The 22,746-nt window shown below is 37.7% G+C and overlaps 1 protein-coding gene across 4 annotated transcripts in view; it reads right to left on the bottom strand.

Annotated features, from left to right (window-relative positions):
• The window catches only part of Rmi1 (RecQ mediated genome instability 1), a 262,437-nt gene that overhangs the window by 108,180 nt on the left and 131,511 nt on the right, over nt 1–22,746 (bottom strand). The window lies entirely within an intron of this gene.

Here is a 22,746-nt window from a genome sequence, read left to right as displayed (position 1 = left end):
CTCAGAGGCACAGTTCCTGCCATGGCCCGCAACCCTAGTTTTCACAGATGTCCTATACTTCTGATACCACACAATGAACACAACAGATAGATTCCAGGCTCTTGAGTACAGCAAACAAAGAATTGCAAGTCTGCATCCAATGGTAAAAGAAAAAGCAGTTACATTTACTGAAGATAATGGGAAGGTATGCTTAGGGCAGGTACATGTCGACAGAAACAAAAGGGTGGTACAAATGGAAAAGTGGTGTTGGCACAATAGAAAAGTAAAAAGCACGCAGATAAATCAGGCTTTCAGATTTTGAAAGATGTGCACCACTGTCCAGATGCCTTTCACTGGATCTCTGGATAAGGCTGACAGGAATGATTGACAGAGCACTGAGTCATCCCAGGGGCTTCTAACACCCATGCCTACCCCAGAGTTCACTCTGATTAAATGACATGCATGAGATGCAGTTGATATGTGTGAACCTTTAACAAGGCTTGAGGGAGGAAAGCCTAACGGCTATAGAGAGTTCCAGGATCTTTGTTATTTTTTTTCTGCCTCTCTTAGGACAAAGAAAGAAGTATTGGTCCTGGAATGTTGGCCGAATTTAGGTGGGTGGAGGGAAAGTGGTCACCCCAGCCCAGATGTGCTACCTATACTATTTCTGCCCATGTGTGCCTGCTTACATGCATCCAAACATTAATAAAGCTCCATCATGAAAACTGTATATTGGTCTTAAAATCTACTCATGTTTCACAAGAAAATCCAATGTCATATTTGTCAATGAAAACAAAGAATGAGCTACTATTGGATTTTTTAAAGTAGAATTTCAAGCATTATAAATTTTAGAACTATTAAACATTAAAATATTAGATTAAAATAGATTAGTCATCTTTAATCCCTGATTTGTACTAACAAAGTATCAGTGATGATTACCAACCTTTAGAAATGATTGCCATTTTAAAAATCCAGATAAGGATTTTCTCACAGACATTTCAAGCTTATAAATTGATAACACAAAGTTGTGTTCTTATTTAACTATGAAAAAGAATTAAGTACTGATATAAACTATAGTGTGGATGAACCTTGAAAACATTATGCTAAGTGAAATAAGCCATCACAAAAGACTATCTAATATACAATGTTATTCATACCAAATGTCCAGAATAGGCAGATCTATGGAGAAAGAAAGTGGCTTAGTTGCCTAGTGTTAGGAGGTAGAGGGAATGGGGGTGACTGCTACTGGAAACAAAGTCTCTATTTAGGGTGATGAAATGATCAAAAATTGACCTTGGTAATAGATGCACAGTTCTGCTAAAAACCAATGGATTGTATGCTTTGAACAGTGAACTACATGATATATGTATCAGTTTTCTGTGACTGCTGCAAGAAATTACCACAAATGTGGTAACTTAAAACAATAGTTTGTTCTGTAACAGTTCTGGAGGCCAGAAATCTAAAGTTAGTATCCCTGGGCTGAAATGAAGATAACAGGGCCCTGCTCCCTCTGGAGGATCTACTAGGAAGCCATTCCCTGGCTCTCCCAGCTTCTGTGGCCACTGCATTTCTTGGCTGGGGCCACATCACAGTAATCAGCCTGCATCTTCTGCGCTCTTCTGCTCTGTCATCGTGTGGCCCTCAGCATGCGCCCGATGTCCCTGCGCCTCTCTTGTGTAAGGGTGACTTTAGGACAATCTCTCTCCCTCATGATCCTTAACTTTATTAGTCTGTAAGGACTCTATTTCCATACAGGGTAACACATTTTCCAGGGATTAGGACTTTATGTCTTGGGGCAGGGGCTACTTTTCAGCTACCATGGAATGTGAATTATATCTCAGTGAAGTCTTTAAATTAGGCAGGGTGTAATTAATGAATAAAATTTAGCGCACACACAAAAGTTATATTCATGTTTTAAATTCAAAATGTCTTTAAATATATATCAACTGATTGCAAATCTTGTTTTATAAATTTTTTTTTTTTTTTTGGTACCGGGGATCGAACTCGGGACCCTGCACTTGCACAGAGGGCTCCAGAACCACTGAACTAAATCCCCAGCCCTTGTTTTATAAATTTTGTTTTGATCTTGATTCAAATGGCCCAACAATAAAAAGACTCTTCCTCCCACACCCCACCCCACTCTGAGAATCAAATCAGGTCTTGTGTAAGCTCACTGAGCACTCTGACACCAAGCTACATCCCCAGCCTGGTAAACACTCTGAGAAAAATGAAGAAAAGTAAATATGGACTGGGTCTTAGATAATATTTGAGTTATTTTTAATTTATTGGTGATGATGGTAATGCAGTTATTCTTTTTAAGTCCTGTTTGTAAAAAACATTTAGACCAAAGTGTTTTCAGATGAAAGAAAATGATGTCTGGGATGTGCTTTAAGACAGTTTAGCAGAAAGGGGAGAAAAACATAGATGAAATATGAAAGTATTATATGTTACCTAGTTGATCTAGGTGCTACGTGGGGGAGGGAGGTTGGTCATGATTCTATTCTCTTTATTTGTGTATATTTGAAATTTTTCCATAATAAATGTGTTCATGGAAATAAACTCTCTATTCTCATTTTAAATTTTGGGCAAATTTTATTTGGAAGGTTATATATACAATGTACAATTATATATACATACAATATCTTCTCTAGCACTTTATATATATTTTCTTATCATAATTCTAAAATTTTTTAAAATCCGTATTGAATTTTTTAACTAGACCTCAGAGATACACTCAAATTTCCTCTGGCTCTGCCTCAAATGCTCTTCAAATAATGTCGCTTCTGTGTGCCATGACGTCAAAGGCTGGGAAGCTTCACCCTAGAGGAATTGATTTTTTGCAAAGAGCGGATAAATACAGGCTTTCAGAATCCTCCATTTCCAAAAGTGCTCAGGGCTTTCTCGACATCTATTTAAAGTGCTTTCAGAAGACTCAACGCTTGAAACAGAAATACCCCGCAGCTGCAGCCCATCTTTCAGACGCCCCACTATTTTGAAAGAAGACCCACACACATGCTCTTTTTGTTGTTTTTGTTTCCCAAAGGAAAAGCTAGATCCACCCCAGTGTTTTCATAAACTGAAAATGAAAGGCTCAAGGGTCGCCATGGAGCAGGATGGAAGAGGACCCTTGGCAGAGCAGGGCCTCTGTGATTAGCACCCTGGAGAGCCTTGGTATGGTCCTGGGGGGCAGCCCAGCCTGGGGAGAGGGCTGAGAGCAGCCATCGGGAGCTACAGCAGGTGTGTGTTTGAGTACTATCTTCATTCCTGCATTTGGTTGGCTGGCTGTTTGGTTGTTTATTTAAATCTGTAATATACAAAGTAAAAAATTTTAAAGAGAACAAAAAAGTATTCATAGAAATAGAATTTTGCTAACTTCCATGCCTAGATCTCCCATAGAGACACCCAGGGCGACTAGTTTCTTCTGAGTCTTTCCAGAGACTTCTGTGCCTACACACCTGTACACACATGTATTCAAACAAACACACACGTTCTGTCCCTCCCCCTGAGCGCTTACCATACACACAATCCCTTCAACCTCATGGTTCTCATCTTGCTGTTTTACCCTTAACTTTGTATTTTGGATATTTAATCACATTAATAGAGATAAATGTGATCTGAATTGTCTTTTCTTGATCAATAATTTTTAGGCTATATATTTCCCAGAATAGATGCATCATAATCTATCTAAGAAATTCCATATTGTTGTGTATTAAGATTGTGCTGTTCAAGGCAAAACTGCACTAAATTTTGCATACCCTTCAAGCCCTTATGCAAGATGAATCTAGTTCCCTTTAAGAGAAAGATGTATACACTATCCAACAAAGAGAGAAGGCAGCAACAAAAACTCTTCCAACTTACAAAACCAGGGTTAGACTCTGACCCAGTCTCACAGGAGTTTCTGTGATAACAGAACATTGTGGAAGCCACACAATGTGGTGAGGATTCTCTGGCAGCAGAGCTGGCTGTCTTGTAATCCCTATGCCATCCCAACAGATGGCTTTCAGACAAGCCACTGAAGCTCCAAGGTATAAGGTATTTCTACCAAGGTTGTGTCTTCCCTTCACCTCTGACCCTGAGCCAGTCCACAGAAGACCTAACTCCATCTTTTTTTGCAGTACTGTATTTCCCCCATCAGCAAATACCAATGCCCTGCCTCCTTTCCAGGGAGCCATTTCTCCCAGAAAACTGCTCCAACACCAGCCTGGCAAAGAATAATGAGGTGGCACACACCCATAATCCCAGCACCTTGAGAAGTTGAGGCAAGAGGATCACAAGTTCAAATCCAGCCTGGACAAGTGACTTAGCAAAACCCTCTCTCAAAATATAAAACAAAAAAGGGCTAGGAATGTAAGCTCACTACAGAGAACCTGGGTTCAATCTTCAGTGAGAAAGAGAGAGAGAAATTGCAAGCAGAGATCTTTTGACAGTAGAAACTAAACTGCCAGGGGACAAAAGAACAAGAAAGAGATCACAAGGAAAATGAAACTTTTGGGCAATGCATGATCATAGTCTTTGTCCAAATCACCTTTTGCCAATATCTGACAAAGTCAAAAGTTTCAATAACAGCTGAACAAATTGATCTAGCAATCAAACTTCTCCAGATGCAAAGAAGAATATTCCATCATCAAAAAATATTTATTTCACTTGAACAGATTTGGGAGAAAGCAGATTTAAATTAATAAAATGTGAAGATGGTGGGCTTTTTAAGGAATATATAAAATGCAATCCTGTGAGCATTGCACTTTATATGAAAACTGATGTGTCTGAGTCTTTAAGACTAGTTTATCCTATCAAGCAGATCAAACATTTCCATAGGAAATCCGGTCTATTAATTTGGGACACCAGTTATCTTTCATACCCATCTTATTTTAATTAACTCAAGTTTAAAATCTGAAAATGCATTCAATTTTATTTTAATGCATCTATATTGTGGAAATGTTCAAGATCCCCTTAAAGTAGGATTTTACTGGTGTGGGGGGTGTTTCCATATGAAAAGTAAGGACATTCAGGCCTCCTAATCCATAGGTTCCACACCCTGGGATCCAATCAGCCACAAATGGAAAAGATTGACTCAGTACTGAACATGTACTGGACATGTACAGACTTTTTCTTGTTCATTTTCCTTAAACAAGCATAACAATTATTACATAGCATTACATTGTTTTAGGTATTGTATCTAGAGATAATTTAAAGTTTATGGGACAATGTGCATGCCTAGGTCCTATGCACAAATGCTCTGTCATTTGATGCAAGGGACTTAAGCATCTGTGGATTTTATTAATCTCGGGGATCCTAGGACCAATTCCTCATGGATACCATAGGAGAACTGTACACAGCGCTACAATGGACTTACCAGGGGATAGTCAAGACCTCCCCACCCACCCCTAGCTACTTTCCTAAAGGCAACTCAGGGCAAGAATTTTGTTAATAGACAATGCTGCAAGGCTGGATGTACTTCCCCCCAGACTGTTCATGGTTTAATTCAAGAGAAGAGATTATACACCGAGCTCCGAGGAGTTTCAGTACATGGAAGGATGTCTTGTCCTCAGCCTGCACTGTCCTCCCACAGAAATTCACCCCAGCTCACACACAGGACAGGGGCAGCAGGGAGAAGGAGCTCAAAGATCCAGAGCCCTGAGGCCCATGCTTCTCAGAAGTCTTCTGAAGTAGCAGAGCATGTCAGGTCATGATTTGGATTTACAGCATTTCAGAGCTGGCAAGAAACTTGTAGGTCACTAGCCCATTCCAGCCCATGCTGTGAAACCAAATAAGACCCTTGAACTTGGGCTACAACTCAGAGATCTCGACCCCCAAGTTGGCAGTCTGTCTCTTACAGCTGTGCTCCACAGACTCTAATGTGCATATGCATCACACTGGGGAGCTTGTGGAATGAAATTCTGGTTTGGAGGACTAGGGTAGGGTATGGAATTTTCCTCCATAATAAGCTTCTCCATGGTGCATATGTGGCTGGCTGAGGGGTCATTCACTAAGAAGCATGGCTTCATATGCCTAGCCATTTAGTGAGGAGGGAGAAGAAACCAGAAGACCAACGGTCCACTCTCTATTGCTATGACTGAACCCTACAGCTGGGTAACTTATGAGGAATAGAGTTATTGAACTCATAGTTCTGGAGGATGGAAAATCCAAGAGCTCAAGCCAGCATCTGATGAGGGCCTCCTCAGTGCAGCACAACATAGCCAAAGTATAGCAGGGTGAGACAACAAGAGAGCTTGCTCAGGCCTCTCTCTCTCTCTCTTCTTAGAAAGCCACTGATGCTATCATAGGAGCTCCACTCTCAGGATCTCATGTGATCTGAATTACCTCCCAGACACTCCATTCCCAATACCATCAACACATAAATTTAATGATTACATTTCCGACACATGAACTTTTGTAGGATACACTGAAACCATAGCACCAATGTTCCCAGCCTTCCTATCAGGTGAATTGTGGCTAAAGTGACAGTTCTCAAAGTGTGAGACCACAGGCACCAGCCTCTTGGATCTCATTAGTAACACAAATTCAAAAGCTCCTGGAGGAGGGTTCAACAATCTGTAATTTAACAAGCCCTCTAGGTGATTATGATGGAGACTAAAGTTTGAGAACCACTTAGGTAAGACTCATAGCTATGAGCGTGAGCATCAGTACATAGAGCTCTGTATCAACAGAAGGTATTTTATCAAAAAAAAAAAAAAAGTATAAGGGCTGGAGATTTAGCTCAGCACAGCTGTCTCACAAGCGCAAGGTCCTGAGTTTGATCCCTGGTACAAAAAAAAAAAAAAAAAGTATAAAACATGATCATTTCCTAGCACCAGGACATGGCTCACCTCTTTGAATAATGAATGATATATAGTCATAACCTACAGTTTTCTGGCCCACATATGTTGTCTCTCTTTATGTACCTCAAAAAGATTCCTGGAGGATCACAGACACTTAGTGTTGCTTTGCTCCAGCCGGATACCCTCTGATTTTCCTGCCCTTCACAGTGGATCACCATAGTGCTTTAGGAACCACATATGCAATCACTTCTCTCTCTACCTCAAACTCCTGAAAGGAATGATTTGTATATCTGGCTTTTTTAACCAGATGAAAAGACAGTTTCCTGCTGTGGTGTGTGTGTGTGTGTGTGTGTGTGTGTGTGTGTGTGTGTGTGTTCTCCTCCACTACTTGTTCTAGGATACAACACATCCAACCCTATCCTGTAAATAGCTGGCACCCTAGTAGGTAAGACTGTGACAGCAGCCTTGTGATAACTTATGGAAATATAATCCACATCTTTTACCCTCCTATTCACCTCCTTCATTTTTTTATGAAAAACAGTAACAAATCCTCATTAAAATGTTTGCTGTACTTTTTAAACTTAATAAAGCCAGACTTAATAGGAGAACATTTGCTTCTTTGTCTCGCATATAAATTTATGATTCATCTGCATGTAATTCTGCCTTGTTTGTTACACCATTGCCATGACAACATTTTCTCATTCAAGTACCAAGTAAATTGTGGAAGAGCACACACAAACAGTGTGCTCTAAGAGGTAAATACTTCATTACCATCCATGGGAACAGTTCATTCACTGCACCCACTCCTCCTATCTTGATAAACCCAGATCCATCAAAGTCTAATTTTTGAGTACATTCCTCCCAAGGACATACAAAAGGCATTCTCTACAAGAAAAGGTTCAAATCAAATAGTACTGGGGCTTAAATATTTTTTTAAAATATTTTCCTTACTCCATGAATCTTCTGCAGGGCTACTGTTAATGACAAAATTTCTTTTAAGTCAAGAACTTATTTTATTTATTTTAAAATAAACATTGAGGATTCCCCATTACCCAACACCCTACAAAACTTTTGAATGTGGAATGTTCAACAGCCTATCCATTTTAGTAGGTTACAAAACCAGCAGAAGCTCTAGTTGTCTAATGATGAATAATTTTGATTTTTTTTTTAAGTAGCTGAGTACCTACTGGACAATTTCCTTAGCTAAAGTCTAAAAGTAAAAGTTTAATTTCTGCACAGAAAATACCATTAACTTAGTAGCCTTTGCTTAATAGATGGAATTAATTCTCCATAAAGTCAAAGTGGAATGGGACAACAAGCAGCATTAAGTTCACAGGCACACAGAACTAGTGCTCAAACTGCTAGCACAAATTCCAACATAGTACATATGGCTTAAGTCTCTACTAAACCGTCCATCTCCAAACTTGAGACTCTCCCTATGCATCTATGGAAAGAAGTCACCACTTTGAATATAAATGCCTCCATGAGAAAAGCAGAATTCAATTAGGGTTGAATTAGACAAATGATAACTGCAAATACTACAGAAACAGCTGCTGGAGACGACCATGAAATTTGTGACGCTAACAATTTATGGGGATGAATCACATAAGCTGCTAGCTGTTGAACACGTGTTTCAAGATACAACGTTTATACAGGTTTTATTTGTTTTGCTAATACCATCAGAACTGAAGCTACTGACTCATTTCCTAAAGCAGGGAAATCAATCTAAAACAGATACTGGTGCTTTTCAAAAGATAGCAATTATAGCCTCAGGCATTGAATACCTTTTTAAAAGAACTTTCAAGCTGCAGGAAAATCATGTGACCAAGAGTGTTATGATTATCCATTAGAGACTTTCATCAATATCTGTACCAATTTAGGTGACAATACAGCAAGATCCAAGGATTAGTGATGACAATGTACATGTCAAAAGGAATGATATGTAGTACCAATCCTTATAAGTCACTTTCTCAAAAAAACTGTTAAGAAGTGCTCAAAAGGTATCTACATACTTCACATTAAGTACAAAAGCGCCCCATCCAGATTATTTGCATTATGTTTTATATTTTTCAAAAAGTGTCAATCAAAGCCTAATTTGCATTTTGGCTTAATGACAGAATTGTTTTAAATACACCCAAGAATTTAATAACTGAACTCATCTGCCTCCTGACAACAGAAATAGATGCCTTTCGGGCCGGGGATTTAGCTCAGTGGTTCTGGCGCCTGCCTCACAAGCACAAGGTCCTGAGTTCAATCCCCAGTACCAAAAAGAAAAACCACACAGAAATAGATGCCTTTCATCTTCACGCAAATAGCACAATGCCCAAACAACAGTGCAGGACTTTGTTAATTTTTTTTAGTTCATCTTTGCAATTCATGAAGTTTATAGTCATATTGGGGTGTGGTTGCATGACATACCACAGCTTGTTTCTTTTTAAGCCACTTTCCCTTCCCTCCCCCATCCCTCCTCCTCCAATTCCTTATCCCATTTTTCATTCTTGCTGATATTATTAATCTTAGCTCATTCATATCCTATAATGTTTACATTAATTGAGGTTATTAGGTTCCTGTACATGACATATCTTTATTCTACTTATTTCTCCTTCCTCTCCTCCTCACCCCTCATCCTTTTTCCCCTGGATGGCTTTCCTCTTGCAAGAAATCTATCTCCTTGTCCCCTGCTATCCATCCTTTATTAGTCTCTTTCTTTGTACTTTGCCTCATTCAAATGAGAGATACCATATGGTACTTAAGCTTGTGTCTGGTTTATTTCACTCAACATTATATTTTCAAGATGTATCCATTTTCCTACAATAGTCTCAAATCTGTCATTTGTTGTAGCAGAGTAGTATTCCATTATATATCGATAACACATTTTTTTTATCCAGTCATCTATGGATGGGTATATAGGCTGCTTCCAGGATTTGAATATTACAAATTGTGCTGCTGTGCATGAATTGCTGTAGTATGATGTCTTAAGCTCTTTGGGGAAGGTGTCTAGAAGGATGACAAGGGACAAAGGACATGAAAATCCTCTTCACAGAAGTAATGGGAGAAAACTTCCCAAGCATGGAAAAAGAATTTCACGTACAGATAAATGAAGCATATAGAATTTTAGTTAGCCATTATCAAAAAAGAAATCTCCACCAAGGCATATAATAGTCAAGATTCCATAAATTCAACACAAGAATAGAATATTAAAATCTGTTAGACAAAAGAAACAAATCAACTATAAAAGAACTCCCATCAGAATAACAGCAAATTTCTCAACACAAACCCTCAAGCCAGGGTGAGCATGCAGTAAAATATTTGAAGTTCCAAAACAAAACAATGTCCAACCCAGATTGATGTACTCTGAAAAACTGTCTTTTAAAAATGATGGAAAAATAAGATGTTTCCATGATAAAGAACACCTGAAGAAATTCATGACAGTCAAATCAGCACCACAAAATATTCTGAAGGAGGTGCTGGGAATATAGCTCAGTGGCATTGTAACTGCCTGGCAAGCACAAGTTCCTGAGTTCAATCCCTAGTACCCCCCCCCAAAAATAAAATATTCTGAAGGATACTAGAGAAAAATAATGAAGATTACAATTCCATAAACCCCAATAGAATGAATCCACCAGGCAAGGCAAGTAATTAAATGGAGAATAAATAAAGGGAACCAATAACAGGAAAATAATATCACAAGGATAAGTCAATACATATCAGTTATAATCATCAGTGTAAATGGTCTCAATTCAACAATCAAAACAAACAGATTGGCAACATGGATCAAGAAACAAGATCCAACAATATGCTGCATACAGTAAACACATTTAACTCAAAAAGAAATTCATAGACTGAAAGTCAAAAAGTAGAAAACAACACTCCATGCAACAGGAACCCAGAAAAAAGCAGGGGTAGCTATTCTATTTGCAGACAAAATGAATTTCAAGCCAAGACTGATCAAGAGAGACAAAGAAAGTCACTACATACTTGTTAAGGAAACAATCCAAGGGGAAGAAATAGCAATCATAAATATATATGCACCAAATATCAGTGCACCAATGACATAAAACAAATATTTACAAATATGAAAAGTAAAATAAGCATCAATACAATTGTAATGGGGGACCTCAATACCCTACTCTCACAAATAGATCATTAGACAAAAACAATCAACAAAGAAATATCAGATCTCAACCAAACCCTTGAACAAAAAGAATTAATAGATATTTATAGAGTGTTCTACCCCACAACAACAGAATATACATGCTTAGCAGCACATGGGACTTTGTCCAAAATAGACTACATAGTAGGTCATAGGACACACTTAAGTAAATGCAAAGAAACTGAAATTATCTCATAGATATTATCAGATCATAGTGCAATGAAATTGGAAATCAATGGCAAAAGAAACCACAAAAAATAGAATAACACATGGAAATCAAATAGCACCCTCCTGAACATCCAATGAGTCACAGAGGAAATTAAAGAACAAATTACACAGTTTCTACAATTAAAACAATCATGCCAATATGATCCACTGGATCTATTGGGATGCAATGAAAGCGGTCTATGAGGGAAATATATAGCTCTGAATTCCTACATCAGGAAAACCAGAGAGGGCTCAAATAAATAACCTAATGTTGGAACACAAGATTCTAGAAAAAGAAGAGAAAGGTAAAAACAAAGCACATATAAAGGAGGTAATTATAAAGATCAGAGCAGAAATTGATGCAAATGAGACTAAGAAAACAACACAAAGAAACAAGGAATCAAAGAGTTGGTTCTTTGAAAGATTAAATAAAATATATAAACCCCCAGCCAACCTTATCCAAAAAAGGAAAGTCTCAAATCCATGCAATTATGAGTGAAAAGGGTTAAATCACACAGATTCTGCAGAAATGCAAGAGAATATCAATCCCTGCTTTGAGAACCTGTATTCTAAAGAGATGGAAAACAGAGAAGAAATGAACAGCTTTCTAGATACATATGAATTCCCAAAGCTGAATCAAAAAGATATAAAAATTCTAAATAACCTAATATCAGTCAGTGAAATTGAAGATCTAATTAAAAACCTAACAACACTTGGCAAATATCAGACTTGCCATAAGAAATGAATCTGAGGAATTATTCTTGAATAATTCAAACAAAGGTCTACTGTAGTGTCAACCAGTACTTTTTTTCACAAATGTCAATTCAAGAAAAATGAAAGTGTTCAGGGGCTGAGGATTTAGCTCAGTGGCACTGTGCCTGTCTCGCAACCACATGGTCCTGAGTTCAATACCCAGTACCAACAAAAAAAACTGTTCATAGAATACTTTTATTTTTACTACAAATCATATTCTTACAAATGAAAACATATGTTTAGAAGAAAAATGGTGGAGCAGTGAGTGCCAGCAGCACAGATTCTCCAAGACAAAGTCCCCACAGTCTGGAAACCAGCAGCCTGCAGAGGAAAGAAAGTGTGTGAATTGAAAGAGTCTTGTACAGTCAGAGGCAGCAGTAAGAGCATGAGACACTGCTCCACAACTGGACTCTGGGAACAAAAGTAGGTGAGTGAGGTGGAATGGCTCATGTGGATCAGCAGTGGGTGGGTGCAGTTACTATTTTGTTTAAAGAGGCTCAGGGTTTGAACTCCAACAACAGAACAGCCTCAGGGTTGCTTCACTCCCAATGACCTGGAGTGAAAGGACGGAAGGGCTCTCCAGTCACAGTAGACAGCCAGCAGTTAGACAACAGATTAGGGGAAGAACTGCTGAGAAGTAGGGACTGGGTCCACCCAAACTCCACTCCCAGGACCACTGTTAGTGGCCCTGGCTACAAAACACTGGAGGCGTCCCCCTGATCTGTGACCAGAGATGAAGAGGAAGAGAACACGCTCCTCCTGCCCTGCGATAGTGGACACAAACAAGCAAACAACCACAGCCAGTGGTGAGATAATGGCACCCAACCCCATACCAAAACACTTCTAGATTTCATGACCACATTCAATACCATAGCTGGATAGATAGTTAATAATCAAAACTAAGTAGCATTACTGTACATAAATAACAAACTCACTGAGAAAGAAATTAGGGAAACAGCATGATTTAGGATAGCATCAAAAAAATGAAATACTCGTTCCACCACTCTAAGCCCAGAGGTAGGGGCTTCCAGGCCACCTTTCCATCACTCCCATCCCAGAGCAAGGGGCTTCAGGGCTGCCATTCCACCACTCCCAGCCCAGAGGAAGTGATGAAAAAACACATAAACAAGTCTCAAAACCAGACTTCCACATCATCTACAGAAGCATGAAAAGGAAATGAGATGGAACACTCTGAAACTCAACAACCTGGACTCCCTGAAAAGGCAACAAAAGAAGATCTGGAAAAAATGAAATCAGAAATAATTTCTCAGATAACAGCAGAGATTGTGCCCATAGTGCAAGACATGATTAATAAATCTACAGAGGACACAGATAAAAAAACAGAAGAGCTGAGGACCATGATAGAATCCCAACATAGGAAACAAATGGAATCCATAAAACAGGCAAACAGAGAGAGTAAAAACTCCATTGAAAGTATACACAGCAGAATGAGCCAATGTGAGGACAGAATTTCAGATATGGAAGATAAGATTGCAATCAGTGACCGGAAAAAGAAAGAAATTTTTTGAATACTAAGGGACCATGGGAAATCAATCCAGCAGCTGCTAGATGATGCAAAGAAGAATAATATAAGACTGATCAGGTTGAATGAAGAAACAGGAGAGAGTGCAGATGACATAAAAAAAAAAAAAAAAAAAAAAAACTGTTCACAGAAGTGATGGCAGAAAACTTCCCAAGCAGGAGAAAAGAGCTTGACATACAGATAGGTGAGGCATATAGGATTCCAACTGGCCTTGATCAAAAAAAAATCTACACATAGGCATATAATTGTTAAGATTCCAGAAATCCAACAGAAGAACAAAATTCTTCAAGCAGTGAGAGAAAAGAAACAAATCGCATACAAAGGAAAGCCCATCAGAATCACAACAGACTTCTCAACACAAACCCTCAAGGTAAGAAGAGCTTGGAGTGATGTATTCCAAGCCCTAAAGGAAAACAGCCTCCAACCCAGATTGATGTACCATGCAAAACTGTCTTTCAAAATTGATGGACAAATAAGATACTTTCATGACAAAGAGCGCTTTAGGAACTTCATGAATGCCAAACCAACACTCCAAAAACTTTTAGATAATATCCTAGGTACAGACAATGAGGATCACAACCCCATGAAGCACAATAGAATGAATCCATTGTGCATGGCAAGAAATTAAATGTAAAGGGGGAGAATCCAACAAAAAGAAAAAGTCATGACAATGATAAGTCAATACGCATCAGTTATAACCATCAATGTTAGTGGTCTCAATTCATCAATCAAAAGAATTAGACTGGCAGAATGGGTCAAGAAGCAAGATCCAACAATATGCTACATAGAAGAAACACACTTAATTCAAAAAGAAACTCATAGATTGAAAGTTAAAGGGTGGAAAACAATACTCAATGTGACGAAAACCCAAAAAAAGCAGAAGGAGCTATCCCCTTTGCAGAACAAGTGGATTTCAAACCAACATTGATTAAGAGAGACAAAGAAGGACGCTACACCCTTGTAAGGGGAACGATCCAAGAGGAAGAGATAACAATCATAAATATATATGCACCAAACACTAGTGTGGCCAACTATATAAAACAAATAATAACAGACATGAAAAATGAAATAAGCACTAACACAATAGTAGTGGGGGACCTCAATAACCCACTGTCACAAATAGATAAATTAACTAGCAAAAAAGAGGTAATAAAATACTAGAACTCAATTGAACTCTTGAACAAATGAACTTAACAGATGTTTACAGAGTGTTCCACCCCACAAAATCAGAATGTACACTCTTTTCAGCTGCACACTGGTCATTCTCCAAAATAGACCACATACTGGCTCATAGAACATGTTTAAGTAAATGCAAAGGAATTGAAGTTATCCCCTGTACATTATCAGACCATACTGTGATGAAATTGGAGATCAATAGCAAAAGAAACTGCAAAATTTTGAAAACACATGGAAATTGAACAACACACTTCTGAACAACCAATGGGTCACAGAGGAAATGAAAGAAGAAATCAGACAGTTCCTTCAGTTAAATGACAATGACAATAAAACATATTAGAATCTATGGGACACAATGAAAGCAGTCTTACTAGGGAAATTTATAGCAGTAAATACACATATTAGGAAAACAGAGTGAGCCCAATTAAACAACCTGATGCTGAACCTCAAGCTTCTAGAAAAAGAAGAGCAAGACAAACCCAAAGCTCATATAAGGGAGGAAATCATAAAGATCAGAGCAGAAATGAATTCAATGGAGACTAAGAGAAGGATACAAAAAATCAATGAATCCAAGTGTTGGTTCTTTGAAAGAATAAACAAAATTGACAAACCCTTAGCCAACATTATCTGAAAAAGGAAAGGCCCAAATCCATGCAATTAGGAATGAAAAAGGTGAAATTACAACAGACCCAGCAGATATCCAGAGGATCATCAATACCCACTTTGCGAACCTATATGCCAATAAGATGGAAAACACAGAAGAAATGGACAGATTCCTAGATACATATGAATTACCAAAGTTGAACAAAGAAGACCTAAAAATTCTAAACAACTCAATATCACTCAATGAAATTGAAAATGTAATTCAAAACTCACCAACTAAGAAAAGCCCAGTTCCTGATGGCTTCACTGCTGAATTCTACAAGACATTCAGAGAAGAACTATTGCCATTACTGTTTAAACTCTTCAATGAAATTGAAAGGGAAGCAATACTCCCAAATTCATTCCTGGAAGCAAGCATCACCTTGATCCCCAAAGCAGAGAAAGACCAAACCAAAAAAGAGAACTATAGGCCAAACTCACTAATGAACATAGATGCAAAAATCCTTAATAAGATACTGGCAAATAGAATGCAGAAGATCATCAAGAAGACCATACACCCTGATCAGTGGGATTCATCCCAGGGATGCAGGGATGGCTTAACATACACAAATCAATCAATGTAATACACTATATCAATAGAGCCAAGGACAAAAACCATATGATTATCTCCATAGATACAGAAAAAGCATTTGACAAAATCCAACATGCATTTATGATAAAAAACCCTACAAAAAATTGGAATACATGGTCTCTACCTCAGTCTGATAAAAGCCATCTATGAAAAACCAACAGCCAATATCATACTAAATGGTGAAAAACTGAAATCCTTCACACTAAAATCTGGAACAAGACAAGGATGTCCACTATCACCAATCCTGTTCAATATAGTTTTGGAAACATTAGCCACAGCAATTAGACAAGAGAAAGAAATAAAAGGAATAAAGATAGGAAATGAAAGAATCAAATTGTCATTATTTGCAGATGACATGATACTCTGTATAGAAGACCCCAAGAACTCCACCAAAAGTCTTCTAGACTTAATAAACAAATTCAGTAAAGTAGCTGGATACAAGGTCAACATACAAAAATCAATAGCTTTCCTCTACACGAACAACAGACTCACTGAGAGAGAAATAAGGCAAACAATTCCTTTCACAATAGCATCTAAAAATCTGAAATGCCTAGGAAACAACCTAACAAATGAAATCAAAGAACTCTTCTCTGAAAACTATAGCACTCTGAAAAGAGAGATTGATGATGATATCAGAAAATGGAAAGACATCCCCTGCTCCTGGGTAGAAAGGATCAATATAGTGAAAATGACCATACTTCCAAAATTGCTATATAGATTCAATTCAATCCCAATTGAAATCCCAGCAGCATATTTCACGGACCTTGAGAAAACAATCCAAAAATTCATTTGGAACCAGAAGAGACCCAGAATCACAAAAGCAATTCTAGGTAACAAAAACATGGCAGGGGGTATCACAATCCCCAACTTGAAACTATACTACAAAGCTACTGTGATAAAAACAGCATGGTACTGGCAAAGAAACAGACCTGAGGACCAGAGGATCAAATGATAAGATGTCAAAACAACTCCAGACACACTCAGCCATCAAAGGAGCCAAATACCCTCACTGGAGGAAAGATAGCCTATTTAATAAATGGTGCTGGAAAAATTGGGTTTCGACTTGTCAAAGATTAAAACTAGACCTATATCTCTCACCATGCACTAAACTAAAATCAAAATGGATTAAAGATCTAAATATAAAAAGAGAAATCCTGAATCAGCTGTAACAGAGGTTAGGTAGAACTCTTGAAGATATTGATGTAGGAAAAGATTGTATGAACAAAACCTCAGTTGCCTGTGAGCTAGCACAAACAATTAAAAAGTGCGATCTCTTCTTTTTAAAAACTTCTGCACAGCAAGAGAAACCACCAACAGTGTGAAGAGACAATCCACAATGTGGGAAAAAAATTTTCACCTGCTGTTCCTCAGACAAAGGTCTACTATCTAGAATCTATAAAGAACTTTAAAAAAATCAGACCTCTCAAATTTAAAGACCCAATCCAAAAATGGGCATCTGAAATGAACAGACATTTCTCATACAAAGAAGTAGAAGTAGCAAATAAACGTATGAAAAAAGGCTCAGTATCACTGGTCATTCAAGAAATACAAATGAAAACAATGCTGAGATTCCACCTCACCCCTGAAAGAATGGTTTCTATCATGAAATCAACCAATAACAAATGCTGGTGGGGATGTGGGGAAAAAGGAACACTGCTCCAGTGCTGGTGGGAGTCTAGACTGGTGCAACCACTGTGGAAAACGGTATGGAAATACATCAAAGAACTAGGACTGGAAGTCCCATTTGACCAAGCTATTCCCCTGCTGGATATCTTCCCAAAAGAATTAAACGAATCATACCACAGTGATATATGTGTACCCATGCTCTTAACAGCACAATTTGTAATAGCTAAAACTTGGAAGCAGCCCAAATGCCCATCAACTGCAGACTGGATAAAGAAAATGTGGGGTTTTTTTATAAAATGGAGTACTACTCAGCCATAAAAAATGAGAAATTAGAGACATTTATAGCTAAATGGATGCACATTGAGGTGATACACTTAAGTGAAGTAAGCAGGACACACATGTGTAAATACCAAATAGTTTCTCTAGTGTGAGAAACTGAAAGTATAAATAAGGACTAAAAGTTGTAATAGATAATGTGAAATAGGAAGAAAAGGGGCAAATGGGAAATGGAAGTGGGAGGGGTAGGGAAAAGGAAAGATGGAAATGCAATTAATATGAGAAAATGAAAAACTGGAAACAAAGTCTTTGTAAATAGGGAGGGATGGAGGGGTTGAAGGGAGGGCAGGGGAAGGGGGAACAATAAGAACCAAGAGAGATTAAAAAAAGGTGCCAATTTCCAATGATGAATGTCATTATATTGTATACCTAAAATGTACCAATAAAATAATATTAAAAATGTTTAAATAAAAATTAAAAAATGAAATACTTAGGAACCAATCTAACAAAGGAAGTGAAGGATAATTAGATTGCAAATTATATACTCTGAAAAAGGAGATTGGAGAGGATATCAGAAAATGGAAAGATCCCTTGCACTTGGGTAGGAAGAACCAATACTCCTAAATTGGTCATACTCCCAAAATTGTTATGCAGATTTAATGCAATCTCAATCAAAATACCATTAGCATACCTCAAAGAGCTAGAAAAAAAATTCTTAAAATTCACTTGGAACCAGAAGAGACCTAGAATAGCAAAAGCAATTCTCAGCAAAAAAGACAAGGCAGGAGGCATCACAATCTCTGATTTGAAATTATATTACAGAGCTACTGTGATAAAAACCACACAGTACTGGCAAAAAAAAAAAAAAAACAGATATGAGAATCAATGGAACAGACTATAACATGCAGAAACAACCTCAAACACACTCAGCCACTTTATCATTGACAAAGGGCCCAAACATGTTCACAGGAAGAAAGATAGCCTCTTTAATAAGTGATACTGGAAAAATTGACTTTCTGTGTGCCAAAGACTAAAACTAGATGCATATCTCTCACCACGCACTAAACTAAAATCAAAATGGATCAAAGATCTAAATATTAAAAGAGAAACACTAAATCTGCTGGAAGAGAGAATAAGTAGAACCCTTGAGGACATGGAGTAGACAAAGACTTCATGAACGAAAACCAGACTGCACAGGAAATAATACAAAGAATTAACAACTAGGATCTCATCCTACTAAAATCTTTTGCACAACAAAGAGAATCACCATCACAGCGAAGAGACAACACAGAGTGGGAAAAATTTGTAGCCAGTTGGTCTTCAGACAAAAGACAAATATCTAGAACATACAAAGGATTGAAAAAAATCAAACCCCCAAATTTAACCACCCAATCCAAAAATGGGCACCTGAAATAAACAGACACTTCTCAGATGAAGGAGTACAAATGGTAAATAAATATACGAAAAAAATTTCAACATCACTGGTCATTCAAGAGATAAAAATTAAAACAATGCTGAGATTCCATCTTGCCCCAGAAAGAATGACTAATATCAATAAATCAACCAACAACAAATGCTGGTGAGGATGTGGGGAAAAAGGAACACTTCTCCTCTGTTGCTGGGAGTAGAGACTGGTACAAGTAGTATAGAAATCAAGATGGAGATTCCTCAAAAACTAAGATTAAAGGTCCCATTTGACCCAGCTATTCCCTTTCTAGGTATCTTCCTAAAAGAATTAAAAGCATCATACCACAATGATATATGTGCACCCATGTTTATAGTGATAGTTTGTAGTGGATAAGTCTTGGACACAACCCAACTGCTCATCAACTAAGGAATGGATGAAAAAAGATGTGGTTGTTTTTATACAATGGTATACTACTCAGCCATAAAGAAGGAAAAACTTGAGACATTTCTAGGTAAATGGATGTACTCTGAGACTATGCTTTTAAGTGAAATAAATCAGAAACATATGTGTAAATATTGCATAGTTTCTCTGGGCGTGAGTAACTGGAAGGGTAAACAAGGGCCAAAATGTATAATAGACAATATGAAATAGAAAGAAAATGTTCAAATAGCAAGGGGAGCAAGGGAATTGCAAGTGAAAAGAAAAGAAATGAAAAAGAAAAAAGAGAATAGAGAAAGAGAATACTAGGAAAATGGAAACTATGCTTTGCTAAATAAGGGGGGAAGAGGGTTGGAGGGAGGGGAGGGAATTGGGGAAAAATAAGAATCAAGATATATTATCCACAGGTAAAAATCCCCTATGATGAATGTGATCATTATGAATATCTAAAATGTACCAATAAAATTAATTAATTAATTTTTTTAACCAGAGATTGAGCTCAGGACTTCGTGCTTGCCAGACAGGGGCTATGCTGCTGAGCTACATCCCTGACCCTAAAATTAATTTTTTTAAAGTTTTCTTGTAAGGTTTTCCATTTGAGTTTGCTATGTTTTCTTAATTTGAGCATTGATTGTGATGAATTTTCCTCTTAGAACTGCTTTCATAGTGTTGCAGAAGTTTCAAGGAGTTATGCCATCATTGTCATTTTTTAATTTCTTATTTAATTTCAATGGCAACTCATTGGTTATTTAAGAGTATACGGTTAATTTTCTATGAGCTTTTGCCTTTTCCAAAATTTCTTCTGTCATTGATTTTCATAGCACAGTGATATGATAGAATGCACTGGGTAATTTATATTCTTTTATAAATACTTAAGCAGGCTTTGTGTACCAGTATGTGATCTATTTTGGAAAAAGTAACAAGTCCTATTAAAAAGTATCATGTGCTGATGAAAAGAATGTATACTCTATCATAGGGGGTGGATTAATCTGTATATATCTATTACTTCATATGTTCTAGGGTGTGGTTTAGCCCTGAAATTTCCTTATTGATTTATTTATTTGCTTGATCTCTTTGTGAAAGTGGAGTGTTAAAATCCCTTCCCATGATTGTATTAGTGTCTATCTGATCTTTCAATTCCAGCAGGGTTTGTTTTATGAAGACAGGTGCTTCTGTATTTGGTGTATACATGTTTATCAATGGTATCTCTTCTTCTTGGATTACTCATTTAACTAGTATATAGTGACTTTCTCCATCTCTTCTAATCAGTTTTAACTTCAAGTTTACCATGTCTGGTATTAGAATTGCTACCCTTCCTTGTTTTGGGGGTCCTAGTGCACGAAATGTTGTTTTCTGGCCTTTAATTTTTTATTAATACTATTGGCATATTTTAGGTATGCAATATAATGACATTCATCATTGGAAATGTGCACTTTTACATAATCTCTCTTGGTTCCGATTTTTTCCCCATTCCTGTGCCCTCCCATCAACCTCTCCATCTCTCCCTATTTACAAAGACTTTGTTTCCAGTTTTTCATTTTCTCATATTAATTCCATTCCCTTCTTTCCTTTCCCCCACCCCTCCCACTTCCCCTTCCCCTTTGCCCCTCTTCTTCCTATTTCACATTACCTATTGTGCCTTTTAGTCCTTATTTACACTTTCAGTTTCTCACACTAGAGAAACTACTTAGTATTTACACAAGTGTATCCTATTTATTTCACTGAAGAGTTTGGCCTCAATATGCATGCATTTAGCTATAAATGTCTCTAATGTCTCATTTTTTATAGCTGAGTAGTACTCCATTTTGTTAGAAAACCACATTTTCTTTACCCAGTCTCCAGTTGATGGGCAACTGCACTGCTTCGAAGTTTTCGCTATCATGAATTGTGCTGCTATGAACATGGGTGCACATATATCCCTGTGGTTTAATTCTTTTAATTCTTTGGAGAAGATGCCCAGCAGGGGAATAGCTCAGTCAAATGAGGCTTCCAATCCTAGTTCTTTGAGGTATCTCCATACTGATATACATCATTCAGGTACTCTAACTTAATGAAAGCTATTTTATGGTCAAGCGCTCCTACCCACAAAATAGAAAGTGTATGCATTAAAGTTCCTTTCCCCTCAAAAGTGTGCCTATCAGCCCATCTCTGAATGCCAAGGCCCTGGTTGGCGGCCCTCATCTCTATCCTGTCTGTCCCTGGCCTACAAGAGAAACCAAGGTGCTCTACGGCCCCTGTAACAGAGACCTTGTGGGAAAGTGTTCTCCTCCTCAGCTTCTGCAGACATGAGTGCATCCCACCACGAGAGGTGTGCTGGAGGGCAGAAGCAGCAGGTAGGGAGAAGTGCAAGAGCCTTAGAAGTGGTGGCTTCTGCCATCGCAGAAGTGTGAAAAAAGGAAAACTCACCAAAACAGAATGCCACTCCATTTGTCAGGCTCCTACCTCATCTCAAATCACATGCCATTCTGTATTTGTTGGTCTCATTAACAGACATGTACTTGGCCCTCTGATTTTAGAACATTCAATTACTACCCCTTCTCCATTTAATGAACACACATTGCTTTCAAGAATTCCCTAATGTTTCTGGCTTGGTAAGCCATAAAATTTCAATTTGGTATCTATTCTACTAACAATAGAGGAACTTCATCTCACCACTACCAACTATTATACTAAACAACTTAAAACAGTAATCCACTCATAGTTCTGTTTAGCAATGGTTTTCAACCAGGTGAAGTGCTTCTGCTTTCCCAGATGATTCTGATGGGACAGCTGAGAACCACTGCCTTGGACTATAAGTATTACTGCCTCTCTTCAAATAAACAATGCTGAACTCTTACATCATTTCTAAAATGATTGAAATTACTTTTCCCCTTTAGTTTCTACAGTGCATTTTTGGAAAATTTGGAAAAAGTCTATCCTTACAAATGAAAATAGGAAATCTCAAACAGATACACTAACATTTAAGAAATACAGTAGCTTCAAAACTTGACTATCATCACTTAGCCTCTTCTGTGTCAATAAAGGGCATACTGAAAGACTATTTCATTTACTCTTCTATAAAAAAAATCTTGCTCCAATCAACTAAATGAAAATTGTCATGAGCACAGTGAACTAGTATACTGGATGCTAAGTGTGTTGCTATCCATGCTCACCTCTAAGCAAAACTGCTCACAG

Source organism: Heterocephalus glaber, unplaced genomic scaffold (genome assembly GCF_053883595.1).
Source record: "Heterocephalus glaber isolate CG9 unplaced genomic scaffold, H.glaber_assembly_v1.0 deba00000546, whole genome shotgun sequence".
Taxonomy (NCBI): domain Eukaryota; kingdom Metazoa; phylum Chordata; class Mammalia; order Rodentia; family Bathyergidae; genus Heterocephalus; species Heterocephalus glaber.
Note: the sequence above shows the minus strand (reverse complement) of the source record. Positions and strands in the feature narration are given on the sequence as shown.